The following is a 17,661-nucleotide window of genomic DNA, read 5'->3' on the forward strand; positions in this document are numbered from 1 at the left end:
CTAAATAATTCAAGCAGAGTTTATTTATGAGATACTATTTCAAATTAGGAATACAGGGAAATAAAGTGTACAACCTGACTGCTTTCCTGCAGTCTCTTTCCACTGCGTCTCTTTCCCACCTGCTGCGCTTTGAACTTCTTGAATACAATAAGGGCCTTAGCCTCCAGCCTCAGGTCAAGCTACACTTTCCCTGGTTTGTATTAAGGCCTGTAACCTTGTCAGCCCCATCTCTCCTTTTCCAAACTGAACTGTCCTCTGTCCTTACCGAACTCTCCTCTGTCCTTGTCCAGGCTTCCCTCTAGTCAGCCTGTCTCCTAGTCCCGTCTCCTAGTCCCGTCTCCTAGTCCCGTCTCCTAGTCCCGTCTCCTAGTCCCGTCTCCTAGTCCCGTCTCCTAGTCCGTCTCCTAGTCCGTCTCCTAGTCCGTCTCCTAGTCCGTCTCCTAGTCCGTCTCCTTCCCCATCTCCTTCCTCCTCTTTCTATCTAACTCCCAGGTCTATATATACCTTTTCTTCTCTCCACTCAAATCTCGGGGCTTCCTTCGCCCCCACAGACCAAGCTAATCCGCCAGCCAGAGCTGCAGCTGGGGGGGGGGGGGGGCGGTGCTCTCCGGGATCCTTCAGATAGCTCCGCTCAGGTCTGAGCTGAGGGCTTCCCCCCCCCCCTGTCTGACCTGGTGTCTTGTATAGCCCACGGGGCTTTTTCACTCAGCTGAAGCTGAGGAGGAGGGGGAGAGACCCTGAGGGCCTAAGGCTTTCTAATCTCAGCCTAAAGGTAGGATCCCCAAATCAAAATAAATTTCCACACAAGTAACAAGTTTTAACCATCTCTATATCTCCCATGACTCTTAACTTAGTATCTTAAGAGGGAAGATAATTACTTGTTCATTGTTTGGTTTATTAAAAAAACAGCCAAGGGCAGAGCCAAGATGGCAGATTACAAGTGGCAGCCCAGCCAAATTCTTCCAACATTCCCTGCCAGACAACTTTAATGTAATGCCTCAAATCAAATTTTGGAGTGGCAGAGCCAAGAAAAGGTAAGGGTGAGATCTTTTTTAGCCTAAGACAACTTAGGAGGTTGGTTGCAGAGGTGTGTGACACTTGGGTAGAAGACTGACTGGACCAGAAATGATAGCAGAAACAGTGGTGGGCCATGGAGACATCTGCAACAGCAGCAACAGTAGAAATAAGCAGGTAAGACAACTGCCCAGAAAGAGATTTCAGGGGACCTTTTACTGGCACTGGGTACATCTGGAAGTGATTGGCAGCTTTGTTGCCAAAATATAGTTCTGTTTCACAGTTTTAGGGTGAATAGGAGTGCTTGTAGTCAGTTACAAGGGATCAAGGGCCCTGGTCACAGTTCCATGACCAAGAGGAGTATTAATGCTTGTGGAAGGGGCCCTTCCTAGATAAACACCAGACCATAGACTAGGAGAAGAGCAGTGACTACATCTCTCCCCAGATCACACTACATTGGAAGCACAAAAAACTTGCAGACCCCCCCTCCCCAAAACTAGCTCTAAAACAGCAGCACAAAAAAGCCTGAAGTTTGGAACAATGCTTCCCAATTCCCAAGTTAGCAGAATGCAACTTGAACATAAAGTTCAAAGTCAAACAGGCTGGAAAATAAGCAAACAATAAAGAAGATCTTGATCATAAAAAGCTGCTATAGAGGCAGGGAAAATTGGGACACAAACTCAGAAGAAAACAGCAATATGAAAACAACTGCAACTAAAGCTTCAAAGAAAAATGCTAACTGGACACAAGTCCAAAATGAATTCCTGGAAGAGTTAAAGCGGTAAGAGTGGTAGAGGAAAAATTGGGGAATGAAATGAGAGTAATGCAAGAAAATTATTAAAAAGAGAATTAATAGTTTAGTAAAAGAGACAAAAAATACTGAACAAAATAACACCTTAAAAAACAGAATTGGCCTAATGGTAAAAGAGAAGCAAAAATTCATTGAAGAACTCCTTAAAAAGCAGAATAGGCCAAATGAAAAAAAAATCTCACTGAAGAAATAGTTCCTTAAAAATTAGAATTGGGAAAGTAGAAGCCAATGACTCCATGAGATATCAAGAAGCAATAAAACAAGTCAAAAGAATAAAAAATGGAAGAAAATGTGAAATATCAGAAACACAAATGACCTGGAATTACTGAACTACCTGAAAGCCATGATCAAAAAAAGAGCCTAGACGTCATATTTCAAGGGATTATCAAAGAAAATCCCTCAATACATTAGATTCAGAGGGTAAAATAGAAATCAAAAGAATCCCCCAATCAACTTCTGAAGGCAGAGGAAAAAATGTTGTGGGTTTTTTTGTTTGTTTGTTTTGTTTTGAGGGGTTTTTGTTGTTTTGTTTTTTAGTGTTTTGTTTTTCCTGTTTACACATAAAAACAAATTTTAACATTCACTTTTTTTTTTGGTGGGGCAATGAGGGTTAAGTGATTTGCCCAGTGTCACACAGTTAGTAAGCGTCAAGTGTCTGAGGCTCAATTTGAACTCTGGACCTCCTGAATCCAGGGCCGGTGCTTTATCCACTACACCACCTAGCTGCCCCAATATTCACTTTTAAAACTTTGAATTCCAAATTCTCTCCCTTCCTCCCTTCTCCCCCCTTTGAGAAGGCAAGCAATTTGATATAGCTTACACATGCATAGTATTACAAAATATTTCCATATTAGTTATGTTGTGAAAGAAATCAGACAAAAAATATAAAGAAAACTAAAGTAAAAAAAAATATATATATATATGCTTCAATCTGTATTCAGGCACCATCAGTTCTTCCTCTAAAGATGGATAGTATTTTTCATCATAAGTCATTCAGAATTGTCTTGGATCATTTGTATTGCTAAGAATAGCTAAGTCATTCACAGTTGTTCATCTTACAATATTGCTGTTACTTTGTACATAGGACATTTCACTTTTTATCAGCTCATGTAAGTCTTTTCAGATTTTTCTGAGAGTGTTCTGATCATTTCCTATAGCACAATAGTATTCTACCATATGCACATAACACAATTTGTTTAGCTATTCTCCAGTTGATGGGCATCCCCTCAATTTCCAATTCTTTCCCACCAAAAAAGAGCTGTTATACATATTTTTGTACATATATGTGCTTTCCCTTCTCGTTTTTTTTTTTATTTAAATTGATGTAGGAGGGAAAAAGGGTTAATACAAAAACCTAAGACCAAGCTCTAATACAAATATTAGCTCTAAAAGGGAGTCAGATTCCAGTTAATGGATAACTTATGTTAGGTTCTCATACCCATAGTGATCAACATCCATAACGGACCAGAACAGGTCAGGTCAAAATAACAATAAAGGAAAAAGACAACCTATAGAAATTCTAATAAAAATGATTATATTTTGAAACTAGCCATGGGAATCAGAAAGAGACATGTGCAGAAAAGGCCAAATTTGTCCCCAGGTTCACCTTATGACGTGTAAATCCCCAAAACACACCGCTATTGAAAAAGGTACCTGCCTTGGGGGTTGGCTTAGGACCCCCAGGAACTCCAAATTAGGATAAGCCCTCCCTTATAACACCCCCTAGGTGGAGAATAGTATAATGAGTAGAACAGGCCCTCCCTTGTACCTTCCCAAGGTGGAGATTATGATAATGAGACTGATAATCAATTTATCCATACTATAAATATAACTGTCTTTCCTTTCCTTATTTGAGAGATACCTTTCCAATATTCTGGTTTTCTCCCTGTGGTCACCCACAGTATTGCAATAAAACTTGGGAAACTGAGTCACTGAGTCTTGTAATTCTTTTGGGACGACTCACTATCAATTTGACCCTAAATTCCAGCACACATCAAAATATCTTTTTGCAAGCTGACTTAATAGTGGTATGGCTAGGTCAAAGAATATGCATGGTTTTATAGCATTTTGGGCATAGTTCCAAATTGCTCTACAGAATGGTTAAATCAGTTCACAACTCCACCAGCCATGCATTAATGTCTCATTTCCCCACATCCCCTACAATATTTGTCATTTTCTTCTTCCGTCCTATTGGCTGATCCAATAAGTATGAGTTAGTACCCCAGAATTGTTTTGATCTGCATCTCTCCAATTATTACTGAGTTAGAGCATTTTTTTCACATAGCTATAGATAGCTTTGATTATTTTATCTGAAAACTGTTCATATCTTTTTATCATTTATAATTTGGGGAATGGCTTTTATTTTTATAAGTTTGATTCAGTTCTCTATATATGTGTTTCAGAAATGAAGCCTTTATCAGAGAAACTTTCTTCAAAATTTTTCCACAATTACTATTGCTAACTGTATTTCCCTCCATCCTATCCCCGCATTTACTCTATTCTCTACTCCTTTTACCCTCTCCCTGCTCAAAAGTGTTTTGCTTCTGACTACCCTCTCCCCCAATCTGTCCTCCCTTCTATCACACCCCCGTCCTCTTCCCCTCTTACTTTCCTTCAGGGTAAGATAGATTTCTATATCCAATTGAGTATGTATGTCATTCACTCTTTGAGCCAATTCTGATGATAGTAAAGTTCACTCAGTCCCCCTTTCTTTCCCCATTTTCCCTTCCACTGAATAAGCTTTTTCTTGCTTCTTTTATATGAGATAATTTACCCCATTATACCTCTCCTTTTCCCTTTCTTATAGTACATTTGTGTCTCACCCATTAATTTTATATTTTAGACATATCCCTTCATATTCAACTCATGCCTCTGCCCTTCATCAATATATACTCCTTCCAACTGCCCTAATAATAAGAAAGTTCTGTGTTGTTTAAAAATTACTTACTATAGACACCAGTTTTAGGTAAGCATATATTAATTTATCCGTATTATACCAGTAAAGGACTGAACATGTGTCTCCCTAATTTCTTAAGGTCTCAGGCCACATGGTAGAGAAAGGAGGAAGAATGCTTCAGTATGTCAGCACCAGCAGGAGAAAAGCCCCCAAGAGACCCATGTAGTCTCAAGGAAACCCAAGAGAGAGTGAGAGAGACACCATGTGGTTTCAGAGAAGCAAGAGAAGTAAGCAAGGCTACTCGTCCAGGCTTTAAAAAAATTCCTTTTGATAAAGGAGGATCATTATACATTAAACAGATCTAATCAGTTAGCATTATTCAATTCCATTGGTTGACATGACTTGAAGGTGGTTTATATTAGAGTATATATATATATATATATATATATATATATATATATATATATATATATATATATATATATATATATGTATATGTATGTGTGTGTGTATATATATGTGTATATATATATATATATATATATATATATATATATATATATATATATATATATACTCTAAGGATGACATCAGGTAAAAATTCTTCTCTGAAGTTGCTCAAGGCAAAGTCCATTATCTAGGTGTGGTTTAATCTCATCAATCCTTCACCTATCTAGACAAAAGAATCTATCTCCATTCCTTTTGTTCCCTTAGAGTTTATGAAGTTTCTCAAGGAGAACTGGGCTTTCTGGAGTGGGGGTAAGAAAGGACTGAGAAAGTAATGTCTAGGTCCCCCAAGAAATTAATTATTAATAATTATTTTCTCACAGTTCTTATGAGTTACAAGTATCATCTTCCTATATAGGAAATTAAACACTTTAACCTTTTAAAAATCCCTTATGATTGGGGCAGCTAGGTGGCACAGTGGATAAAGCACCGGCCCTGGATTCAGGAGTACCTGAGTTCAAATCTGGCCTCAGACACTTGACATTTACTAGCTGTGTGACCCTGGGCAAGTCACTTAACCCCCATTGCCCCACAAAAACAAAAACAAAAAACAAAAAAATCCCTTATGATTTCCTTTTCCTAGTTACCTTTTTATACTTCTCTTGAGTATTGTATTTGAAAGCCAAATTTTCTATTCAGCTCTGGTCTTTTCATCAAGAATAACTGATAATTCTCTTTTTCATTGGTTGCCCATATTCCCCCTGAAAGATTATACTCAGTTTTGCTGGGTAGGTGATTCTTGGTTGTAATCCCAGTTCTTTTGCCCTCCAGAATATCATATTCTAAGTCTTCTGAACCTTTCATGTAGAATCTTGTGTTATCCTGACTGAGGCTCCACAATATTTGAATTGTTTCTTTCTGGCTGCTTGTAATCATTTCTCCTTGACCCGGCAACTCTGGAATTTGTCTATAATATGTTGGGGTTGTGGGCTTAATTCCCTTGATGGAGGTTGAGGATCGAAGACGATTAATCATTGACACATCAGCACCACATTATGTGTGATAAACTATGTGCTCTTTATTATCCAGGATAGCTCAGTATTTATAGCAGAAAGCCATAAAGAAATCAAATAGTCTCTGCTAGAATAATTCTAAGAGAATAAGAGTAATTTTTCAACCTTTCAGCCTTGACCTGGCAGAACTTGTTCCAGGCTTAGGCAGAGTGAAGTTTGTACAGCTGAGTCTTTGGACCCCTGGGAGGCCAGCCAAGCATTGTCTCAGGAATTCAGGCCTTGACCACAAAGTTTCCTAGGAGACTTGCTGCCTCAGTGACCATGGCCCAAGCCTGGGGAGGGGGAACTCAATCAGAGGGGTGACAGAGAGCCCTCTGGGTTTGCCACAATAATATTCCTGGGGATTTTCATTTTAGGATCTCTTTCAGGATGTAATTGGTGGTTTTTTTTTTTCAATTTCTATTTCACCCTCTGGTTCTAAAATATTGGGGCAATTTTCCTTAATAATTTCTTGAAAAGATGATGTTTAGGCTCTTTTATTGATCGTGGCTTTCAGGAAGTCCAATAATTTTAAAATTATCTCTTCTGGATCAATTTTCCAGGTCAGTTGTTTTTCCAATGAGATATTTCACATACTTTTTTTTTTTTCATTCTTTTAGTTTCATTGTATTGTTTCTTGATTTATTAGTTTCTATTTGCTCAATTCTAATTTTTAAGGAATTATTTTCTTCAGTGAGCTTTTGTACCTCCTTTATCATTAGGACAATTCTACTCTTTAAGGAGTTTTTTTTTTTCTTCAGTGAATTTTTGCGTCTATTTTTCCATTTGGCCAAGTCTGCTTTTCAAAGCATTCTTCTTGGGTTTTTTTTTAGACCTCTTTACCATTTTTCCTAGTTGTTTGGTTTGGTTTTGTTTTTTTAAGTTTTATTTTCTTCAGACTTTTTCTGTCTCCTTTACTAACCTGTTGGCTCTTTTTTTATGATTTTCTTGCATCACTCTTATTTATCTTACCATTTTTTCCCTTCTATCTCTCTTATCTGATTTTCCAAGTCCTTTTTGAACCTTTTCAGGACCTGAGACAAGTTCACATTTTTCTTAGAGGCTTTGGATATAGGAGTTTTGATTTTGTTATCTTCTGAGGGTGTGTTTTCATCTTCCCTGCCACCATAGTAACTTTCCAGGGTCAGAATTTTTTTCTGTTTTATCATTTTCCAAGCCTATTTATTTACTTTTAACTCTTTGTTAAAGTAGGGGTTTGCTTCCAGGGTGGGGGTTGCAGTGTCCCACACTTCAAGGGTTTTGTGCAGTTGTTTTCAAAGATACGTCTAGGGACTTTCAAGTTTTCAGTTCTTCCAAGGTAGTATGATCTAAGGAGAGATGTGTTTACTACTCTCCTGTCCTGTGCTCTGGTCTGTTAGAGACCACAAGTACTCTTTGCTGCCCTGTTTGTTTTGTTGTGTGGTAAAAAATGGAAGTTTTAGCTGAATAATTTGAGAGTTGAGCACATGCTACTGAAGTGGCTTTTGAAGGACCGCCCTTTTGGGGAGGAGACCACAACAAATGGCCATGCGCCTGCTGCCCAGAGAGCTGCCCAAGCACACCATGTCCAAGGGCACCAACTTCCAGGACAGCAGTTTAAAAACTGAGAAGTACCAGAAGTGGGGCTCTCTCTGGTTTTTTTAGACTTAGCCGTGGTGGCACACGTGTGTGCTGGTTCTTGGCCTGGCAGGCAGTTTTGGGATTCAGTGAGTTTTATAAAGAAATATAGACTAAGCTTAGATCTAAGATTATTCATTTGTATTTCTACTTTCCTATTTCCCTAATTGATATCACCTTTTTGTTGTCTAATTAATTCCCAAACAATAAAAACTAATCCCTCACTGATTAAAACTCAGAGGCTTCTTTTTCTTAGTGGTCTGGGAGATATATAAGGGAAAAGTTAAAGGGGGAGTTAATGCTCGTATATCCAATTTTAAATCTCATAGTTGTTTGTCCTTTGTTTTCAAAGAGGACCATGACATTGGGGTGATGTCATGACTTGCACTGAATTGGATTTAAGTGAGGGAGAGCTGGGCAAGGTCACTAGTCCCACTCCCTCCTCCAGAGCCATCTGGATCCATTGGCAAGATAAACCTCAGGATGACTGGAGATGGCCTGAGATGTTTAAGGCAAATAGTGTTAAGTGACTTTCCCAGGGTCACACAGCTAGTAAGTATCTGAAGTAACATTTGAACTCAAGTCCTCTTGACTCCAGGGCCAGTGCTTTATCCACTGTGCCACCTAGCTGCCCCATCTACCCTGCAACTGTGATGAGAGTCCCTATACCACTGTGGCTGCTAGTGCTCCTGCTTATCCAGGGACTCCCCCCAGGACTGCAACCTGGTTCCAAGTATGTGCAGCACAACAGTGTCCCGTCTCACTGCTAGCAAAGAAACCCCTATAATGTTCTTCTGAACAGCTGTTCGCCCCCTTACCATGTGTGGGCTGTGAGCTAAGCTTTAGAAGCAGTTGCTGTTGCTGCTGTTGATTCACTGGTCCATAAGGCCTGCTCTTGGTTTGCTGGGGCTGGTCTGTATTGGCTTGGCCAGCTCTGGACTATACTCAACTCTCACCCTGGTATGACAGACCTTTGCTGAGGAATTCTAAGTTGTCTTTGGCTGGAAAATTATTTCACCCTGTACATCTATGCATTCTGTTCCTCTAGGAATTGTCTTATGGCATTATTTAAAGGTATTTGGAGGAGTTTGGGGGAGAATTCATCTGAGTTGTCTTTTCTCTGCCATCTTGGCTCCATTCTCTGAAGGAGAAAATATTGTAAGTAGCCAGAAAGCAAAAATTCGAATACTGTGGAGCCACAGTCTGGATCACACAAGATTTAGCATCAGAGGGCTTGGAGTATGATATTGCATAAAAAAAAAGGAGCTAGGCTTATAACCAAGAATAACCTATGCTAGTAAAACTGAATATAATCCTTCAGGGGAAAATAATATTTAATGAAATAGAGAAGTTTCACATATTCCTGATGAAAAGACCAGAGCTAAATAGAAAATATGACATTCAAACACAAGACTCAAGAGAAGCATAAAAAGGTCATTAGACTGGTAGATGAGAAAAGACAATTGAGGATTATTTGATAGAATGCAGAAGCTTTCTGTCTTTCCCACATTCAACATGGTTTCAATGGCTGGTATTGAGCTGCGTGTGTGTGTGTGTGTGTGTGTGTGTGTGTGTGTGTGTGTGTGTGTGTGTGTGTGTAGAGATGTGGAAGGAATACATTCTAGGCAATAGGGTGGGCTAAAGCATGGAGGTGGGAATGACAAACATTCTAATTGGGCTGGAATGTAGACTACATGAGATGGAATAATATATCAACAGCCTTGAATGATAGGATGAAACCAAATTATGAAGGGGTTTAAAATGCTAAAAATAGTCATTAGTATTTTATCTTAGAAGCAACAGGGAACTATTCAAGATTCTTGAGGAAGGAAATAACCCAATCAGATCTGTGCTTTAGGAATAGCAATTTGGCAGCTATGCAAAAACCAATGTGTGTCAGAGGTGAGACTTCAACTTGGGTCTACCTGATTCCAAGGCCAAGTCTTTATCCATTATACCTCCCTCTGGTGCCCTGCCATTAACTTATTTTATAATGTAATTGTGTTTGTACATGTTTTATACTTCCTGTTAGATTACAAACTATATGAATACAGGATCCATATTTTATTCATCTATTTTTCTCTCCCAGAAAGGTGGCATGGTGTAGTGAATAGCAAGCTGTCCTCAAAGCCAGAAAGACATGAGCTCTAAAACATATTGACTACATGACCCTGGGCAAATCACTAAATTTCTCAATGTTTTGGACCAGAGGTGAGGGGTCAAGCACACGGCCCTGAACAATCCTGATTATGTCTTATTCAGTCATGTCCAACTCTCTGTGATCCTATTTGGGTTTTTTCCCTTTCTTTTTTTTCCTTTTCTTTTTTTTTTTTAAAGAGTAAACATTTTTATTCAAAGTTTAAAGTTTCAAATTTTATCCCTCCCCCAGCCCCTTCCCTGAAGCAGTAAGCAATCAGATATAGGTTATACATGTGCAATTATGTAAAACATTACCATATTAGTCATTTTGTACAGGAAAACTTGAATAAAAGGAAAAAAATGAATGAAGTAGAAAATAGCATGCATTAGTCTGTGTTCACTCAGGATCAGTTTTTTGTATGGAGGTGGATACTATCCTTCATCGTTAATTCTTTGGGATTGTCTTGGATCATTGTATTGCAGAGAATAGTTAAGTCATTCACAGATCTTAAACAAACAATATTGCTGTCTCTGTGCACAATGTTCTCCTGGTTCTGCTCACTTCACTATACATTAGTTCAAACAAGTCTTTCCAGGTTCTGAAATCGTCCTGTTTGTTGCTTCTTAGAGCAAAATAACATTCTATCACAATCATACCACAGTTTGCTTAGCCATTCCCAAAATGATGGACATTTCCTTTATTTCCAATTCTTAGCTACTACAAAAAGAGCTGCTATAAATATTTTTGTGCAAATAGGTCTTTTTCTCTTTTTGCCAATTTCTTTGGGATATAAACCTAGCAGTGGTATTTCTACATCAAAGGGTATGCACGATTTGGGCCATTTGGGCTTAGTTTCAAATTGCTCTCCAGAATGGTTGGATCCATTCAGAACTACACCATCAGGGGATTAACATCCCAGTTTTCCCACATCCCCATCAACATATTTTGGGATTTTCCTGGCAGAGATACTGGAGTGGTTTGCCATTTCCTTCTCCAGCTCATTTGACAGATGAGAAAACCAAGGCCAACAGACTGAGGTGAGTTGCCCTGGGTCACACAGTTAGTACATGTCTGAAGCCAGATATGAACTCAGGAAGATGTCTTCCTGAATCCAGGCCTGGAACTTTATCTATTGTGCCACCCACCCAGTTATGTCTATAACCAGATTAAAATAGAATTTGGAAATATTTAACAAAATAAAAGATAATACAATAAAACATGGGTGTATTAATACATTGTTTTCTAAGTCAACATATGTACTGCAGGAATCCTTATATAGCTCCTATTTGTATTTGAGTTTGATACCACTTCTTTTTTTTTGGGGGGGGATGAATTTGCTTTTTAATGATAGGCAAAAGTAACATTATCAAACATAACACTGAACATAACTGTCCCTAATGCCATATCTCACAGGAAGGTACTTTATCAACTACTCTGGAGTAAACTGACGAAGCTTCTGGAATATAGGGGGAGCTAAGGGGAAAAAACAGAAGGGGAAAAAATGATCATTCCACATCAATCCACTAAAATCTTTCATTTCTCAGCCATGTGTTTTTAAAGAATGGTTAGAATAAATCCTTATAAGCATAGCAAAGTAGGTCGGTGAGTCTACTGCATGTCAAGACTCTTCCATATCCTCCCCTCCTCTTTCCCCCTCCCCTGAAACCCACCCCAAACAGTCAACTAACTCATTTCTTTGGCACCTCCCTCTGCCAAACTGTCAAAAAACATTAAAGAGGGTAGAGAGACACAACTAGAGGAGCTAGAGGGACAAGGAAAAATTAATTCTTGATTTCTTGAAGCCTCAGTTTAGCAATGGGACCTAAATAAAGGCCCTTTCCTTCTAATTTGGCTGATTCCTATGCAGTTGTATGAGCTTTTTTTTTTAAATAATTAGCTCACATTCACCAATAAGTAAAACTTTTTGTATGTTGATTTCCCCAAAATTGGCATGACCCTCTGGTGAGGCAAAACAGAGTAGAGGCTGAAAAACTATTCCTTGGAAAATGGGACAAATTCTTCATTCTACAAATGTTTATCTTCCCTGAAAAGGGTAAAGGAAAAAAAAAGGTTTTCATTTTTTTAAAGGGGGGGATTCATTTGGGCTTCCCTACCATTTTATATTCATATATTGATGCCACTTCTTTAAGCAATACTTTAAAATTATACTTCATTGAGAATATACTGACCTTCATTGGCAGACCTGCTCACCCAGGAGTTTTCTGTATCAATGAAATAACATGCCCAGTTCTCATCTCCAATCCCTATCTATCTCTCTGGCAGTTTAGTACAGAGTCCTGCTGTAAGTAGGGCTTTATTTTTATTTTTTGAATGAATAAATAAACAAGCTAAAGATAAGAACATGTCACCAGCAAATTACTTGCAAAAAGGTTTGGCTCAACAAATTATGAATATGTGTCGATGTGCAGTGTTAGAAGTTCAATTCAATTAAATTTTAAAAGTCATTTAGTGTCTTGTATTTGCTAGGGATTGTACCAAGCCCTGAAGAAGAAAAGAAAATATGCCCTCACAGAAGTAACATTCTATGTGGATGATTTATTTTGGTTTTGTTTGTTTTTTGAGGGGAAGATAAATAAAATGTACGAAAATAAGTCAAGGAAAAAGTATGCAAAATACATATGAAGTAGTTTCACAGGTGGTTAGTAAAATGCTATTATAGGAATAGCTAAAAAAATAATTGTCTCCAAAGAGTTTTAATAAACTATAAACTTCATGGAAAAGGGAGAAGGTGTTTCAATAAGTGCAATTCATTCTGAAAAGAACTTCATTCTCCTGGCCTTGTGAAAAGGCCAAAAGTTCTTAGTCCTTGAACATGTCCCTGAGGTGTGCTCCATAACATGCTATCTGATGCATCATTCAGGTTCAAAGACTTATTAAGAAAGTGAGTTTCTGAGTAGAGATCACAAAATCCCAGATTCAGTGATACAGACATCAAAGCCTGGGGAGACTACTAAAAATAATATATTTATTGACAATCTACTTTATACCAAATACTCTACTAAGAGAAGACAGGAACCTTGAACTATCCTTGAGATGGGTTGGGGTAGGTGACAAAATATGCTCCCATAAAGAGTTTTAAATCAATTATAAAGAAATCTATGGGGGCAGCTAGATGGTGCAGTGGATAAAGCACCAGCCTTGGATTCAGGAGGATTCACCTGAGTTCAAATCTGACTTCAGACACTTGACACTTACTAGCTGTGTGACCCTAGGCAAGTCACTTAACCCTCATTGCCCCACAAAAAAAATTTTTTAAAAGAAATCTATGAATAAGTAGAAAAATAAAAATTGTATAAATCATAAAGATATCTGCTTATTTGAAGGTAGACATGCCTATCATAGGACCATATTCAGAATCATATTCCAGCCCAAGCCCCTCATTTTATAGAAGTGGAAAATAAGGCTAAGAGTAGCTCATGGACATCTTTGTAAATGGTTAAATGAATCCTGCCCCAAAAATATTTTTAAAAATAAGTAAAGTTCTTAAAGTCTTTTTTTTTTGAAAGTGCTTTCAGATAAATTCATCATTTTGCTTTTTTTCCTGTTTACTTCAGACTCAATTTGACATTTGTATTTGTATCAATGTTCCTCCAGAAGAGAAACTGATGCACAAATTTTCTAGATTAGGCAGTTCACAATCAAATAGAAATGGAGGGGCAGCTAGGTGGTGTAATGGATAGAGCACCTGCCCTGGAGTCAGGAGTACCTGAGTTCAAATCCAGCCTCAGACACTTAACACTTACTAGCTGTGTGACCTTCAGCAAGTCACTTAATTCCAATTGCCCCACTAAAAAAAAAAAATTTTTAAATTAAAAAAAAAATCAAATAGAAATGGGGACCAATAAACTATACATAAGGATCCCTGTAGGCCACATATTAACTTAGAAGACCAATTTTGTTGTATTTTTATTTATTTTATTAAATATTTCCCAATAATATTTTAATCTTGTTTTGGGCTGCATTTGGTAGCGTTGTGGGCCTCATGGATCCAAGGACTCTGAGTTTGATACCTCTTATGTAGAGAGAATGCAAGATAACTCCACGGGGGGAGGGAGGAATGGTAAGAAAATACGATAACTTCTCTTAATATTTATTTTATATCTTTACATGTAACGGAAAAAATAAAATACTTTATATGTAAAAAATATATATATTTATTTTATGTTCCCTCACTCCGTTGAATGTCACATTAGCTCTCCCTACCACCCCAGTAGCTATGTCAACTCAGAAAAATAGAATACAGGCTAATGCTATGATAACTCCCTTAAGGACTGAGCATACTTGAAGACAGGACAGGTTTGATCTGTAAATAGGAAGCCTGCTGCACTTCCTGAAAGTTCTATGCACCTGAGAAGTCAGCCACTTGGGATAGTTCACTTAATTCACTTCTGCTTTCCCAGATCCTTAATAAACAGTAGTGAAGACTATCCTTATCCATCCCTCATCAGCCCCCTACCTTGGGTCCTATATTCAGAATCCTTATCTTTCTTCTTCCCATTCCCACTTTTACCTCTGCAGTGCTACACCCCAGAATGAGAAATTGGTCTGCAGTGATGCACGGTTCAGGATTGGACTGTGCAGAGACTGGGCTTGGCCAGCCCTGCCTGCAACCTCCTCACGTCTGGGGCATGTGGAGAGAGTCACCAGGAGAGAGGCAATAAGTTCTTTCATCTGGAAGTAGTGACACAAAACTAACATGCCATAGCAAAGTTATGATTCATTTGGTCAGGGAAGAAGTAGAAGTTCTGTATGTGAATCAGATTGTGAGACCTTGTTTTCCTTGGCCTGTGCTTGGTCCCTAAAGACATGGTCCTCTAAAGAGACTGCTTAGAAAGTCAGGTCTGGTGGTTTTTCAGTGACTGTAAAAATATACTGAAGGTGTCAGTAGAGGAGGTAGAGAATGGTACTAGAACAGTCATTAACAATGATGGACTGAAAAATATAAAATTCAGGAAGTGTAAACCTTATGGAGTAGATGTCAGACTAATTCATATTTTTGCTTATTTGGTTATGTTGGCATAAGCTCTCACAGGACTATCTTTTATGAAAAGGGTGGAAACAGATCATTCTTTGGTTCACAGTCACTTGTTTCCCCTACATAAATATATATGTGCATAGATAGATAGATAGATAGATAGATAGATAGATAGATAGATAGATAGATAGATAGATGACAGGACAGGTTTGTATATACATATACATATAAGAGGTAAATGTGAAATATATAAAAATAAGTACAAATTTTAAATAATTTAACTATTTAAATTTTAAATAATTTTTCAGAAAAGGAGGGAAGCTAGAGAGGAAAAAATGTTAATTTAGCTAGGGTACTTAACCTGGAGTCCATGATCTTATTTTTATGTTTGGTTTGTTTTATGTTTTAATATATATTTTGACAGTTACAGTTCAATATAGTTGGTCTCCTTTCTATGTATTTATAAAGTAATACTTACTATCTTTTATGCATTTAAAAAACATTATTTTGGGGGGCAGCTATGTGGCACAGTGGATAAAACACCGGCCCTGGATTCAGGAGGTCCTGAGTTCAAATCCAACCTCAGACACTTGACACTTACTAGCTGTGTGACCCTGGGCAAGTCACTTAACCCTCACTGCCCTGCAAAACACACACACACAAACAAATACACACACACACACACACACACACACGTTATTTTGAGTAGGGAGTTTATAGGTTTCACCCAACTACTATGTGGACTTTAAGATTAAAAAAAAAAAGTTAAGAACTTCTGAACTAGCAGAATCCAATGTGCATTCAGATAAGGAAGCACTTCAAGGGACTAAGGAGATGTTTTTGAGTTGGAATTTTTTTTTTCAATATTAGGAAGGCAAAATTATCTGTTCTGTTATTGACCTTCACTTTTTCCTTCAGAGCTCTTAATTCTAACCTAATTACACTATTCATATCTGCTTTTCAAATTTTATTTCTTTTCTGAACCATTCTGAAATTTCTGGTCAGCTATTGTTTCATGGTCTCTGAGAAATCTGAAAATTATTTTTTTGTATCAGATCCTAAAAAATTCATTTTTCTTTATAATATGATACTCAGGGTGTTATATGGTCCTTTTAAAACATTTTTGCTCATTTTCTTTTTCTTGACTATGAATCTCACAGCTGGATTATCATTTTGATAGATAGGCCTATATACAGGCTTTCTCTCTTGAATATTTTTTGTTTGTTTCTTTGTTTTTCAGACCTTTTTAAAAATTTCCAGTAGCATGTCTCTGGCTTCCCTCCATGTTGTTTGGCTTTCCACCTTCCAGTGCTGTGGCATGCACCTTTTCTCCAGCACAGACCATTGATGCTGGGTAAATTTAGCCTGCTTATATTGGAAAGTACAGGGACCCAGTTGGATCCTCTCCTATAGTAAATTTCATGAGGGAGATGACTAACCACAGCTAGGTTTTTAGGACCCATTTTTAAAGTCCTGGAAAAACCTTCCTCTCAAGTTAATGCTGAGTTTTCTTACTACCCTCCATTTCAGCTTATATCCCTTTCTTTCATGTAAACGTGTACAAAGAGTGCAGTGGAGGGTGGGGAAGAGATGGAATGAGTCACTGTTCTGTGGGACAGGACAGGGACCACTTCAGTCTTATTATTAACACATAAGCCTATGAGGAGGTTGGTATTGGCCATTCTTAGGGAGGCACGGGAAGGAACTGAGAATGAGGAGGGTGCATGTGAGTTTCAAGTATTAGAGTTTTGTGATGTTATTTCAGATGACATTTACCTTCTTTGTGTGCTTTCTCCCTTCATATCCTGTTGTTTCAGCTTTAATTATTCCATATTTAATACCTATCTCCTTTGGAGGTTGTTAGCTTAAATAACTATGCTGAAAACAACTATTCCAGTATCTTACTAACTGTCTGATTCAAACAAGGCAATTTGGTTGCAATCTTAGTAAAATTAATATACACATTTAATTTTAAAAAGTTGTTTGTAATAATTTACAATCATTTTTATATTTTGTTTTCTTTTTTGTTTGTACATCCAAATACATATTGGTCATGTGATAATATCCCTCAACTGGAAAAATGAAATGATTTAGGTGAGAACATGGACAAAATGCCGTGGACAAGAAAGTGAAAACAGGAGAATTGCCTATACCTATGAAATCCAAAATCCTTCACAATGTCAAAGTAAATTTATAGATAATAACATTCCTATAGTACCGACTATATGTCAGGCACTGTGCTAAGTGCTTTATTAATATTACATCATTTTATCCTCACAACAACTCTGGGAGGTAGATGGTATTATTACCTCCATTTTACAAAGGAGGAAATTGAAGTTAAGTGACTTACCCAAAGTCACACAGCTACTAATTGTCTGAGGTCTTCCTGACTCCATGTTCAGCACTATCTATTGCACCACTTAGTTGCTCCATATATAAGGAAACTGATGCTCAAAAAGTTTTTTGTTTTTTTTTTTTCCTAAAGTGAAATGGCTAGTCAGGGTCCAAGTTTGGACTTAACTTCTGACTCCTAGTACATTGCTCTGTTTGAATTTGTTTTACCTTCTCCTGTGTTTGACAGACTCTGACAAGAGGGATGGGCGAGACAGAGCTTAGAACACTTGTGGGCAGACTATTCCGTTTTAACATTTCCTTGTCGTTTCCCTGGTTGTGCTTATCTTTTCCCTC

The 17,661-nt window shown here is 37.8% G+C and overlaps 1 pseudogene; it reads left to right on the forward strand.

Moving 5' to 3' along the window:
- Nucleotides 1-1,150: 1,150 nt before the first annotated feature.
- The window catches only part of LOC122754712, a 137,545-nt pseudogene continuing 121,034 nt past the window's right edge, over nt 1,151-17,661 (forward strand).

This window comes from Dromiciops gliroides, chromosome 4, assembly GCF_019393635.1.
Source record: "Dromiciops gliroides isolate mDroGli1 chromosome 4, mDroGli1.pri, whole genome shotgun sequence".
Lineage (NCBI taxonomy): Eukaryota > Metazoa > Chordata > Mammalia > Microbiotheria > Microbiotheriidae > Dromiciops > Dromiciops gliroides.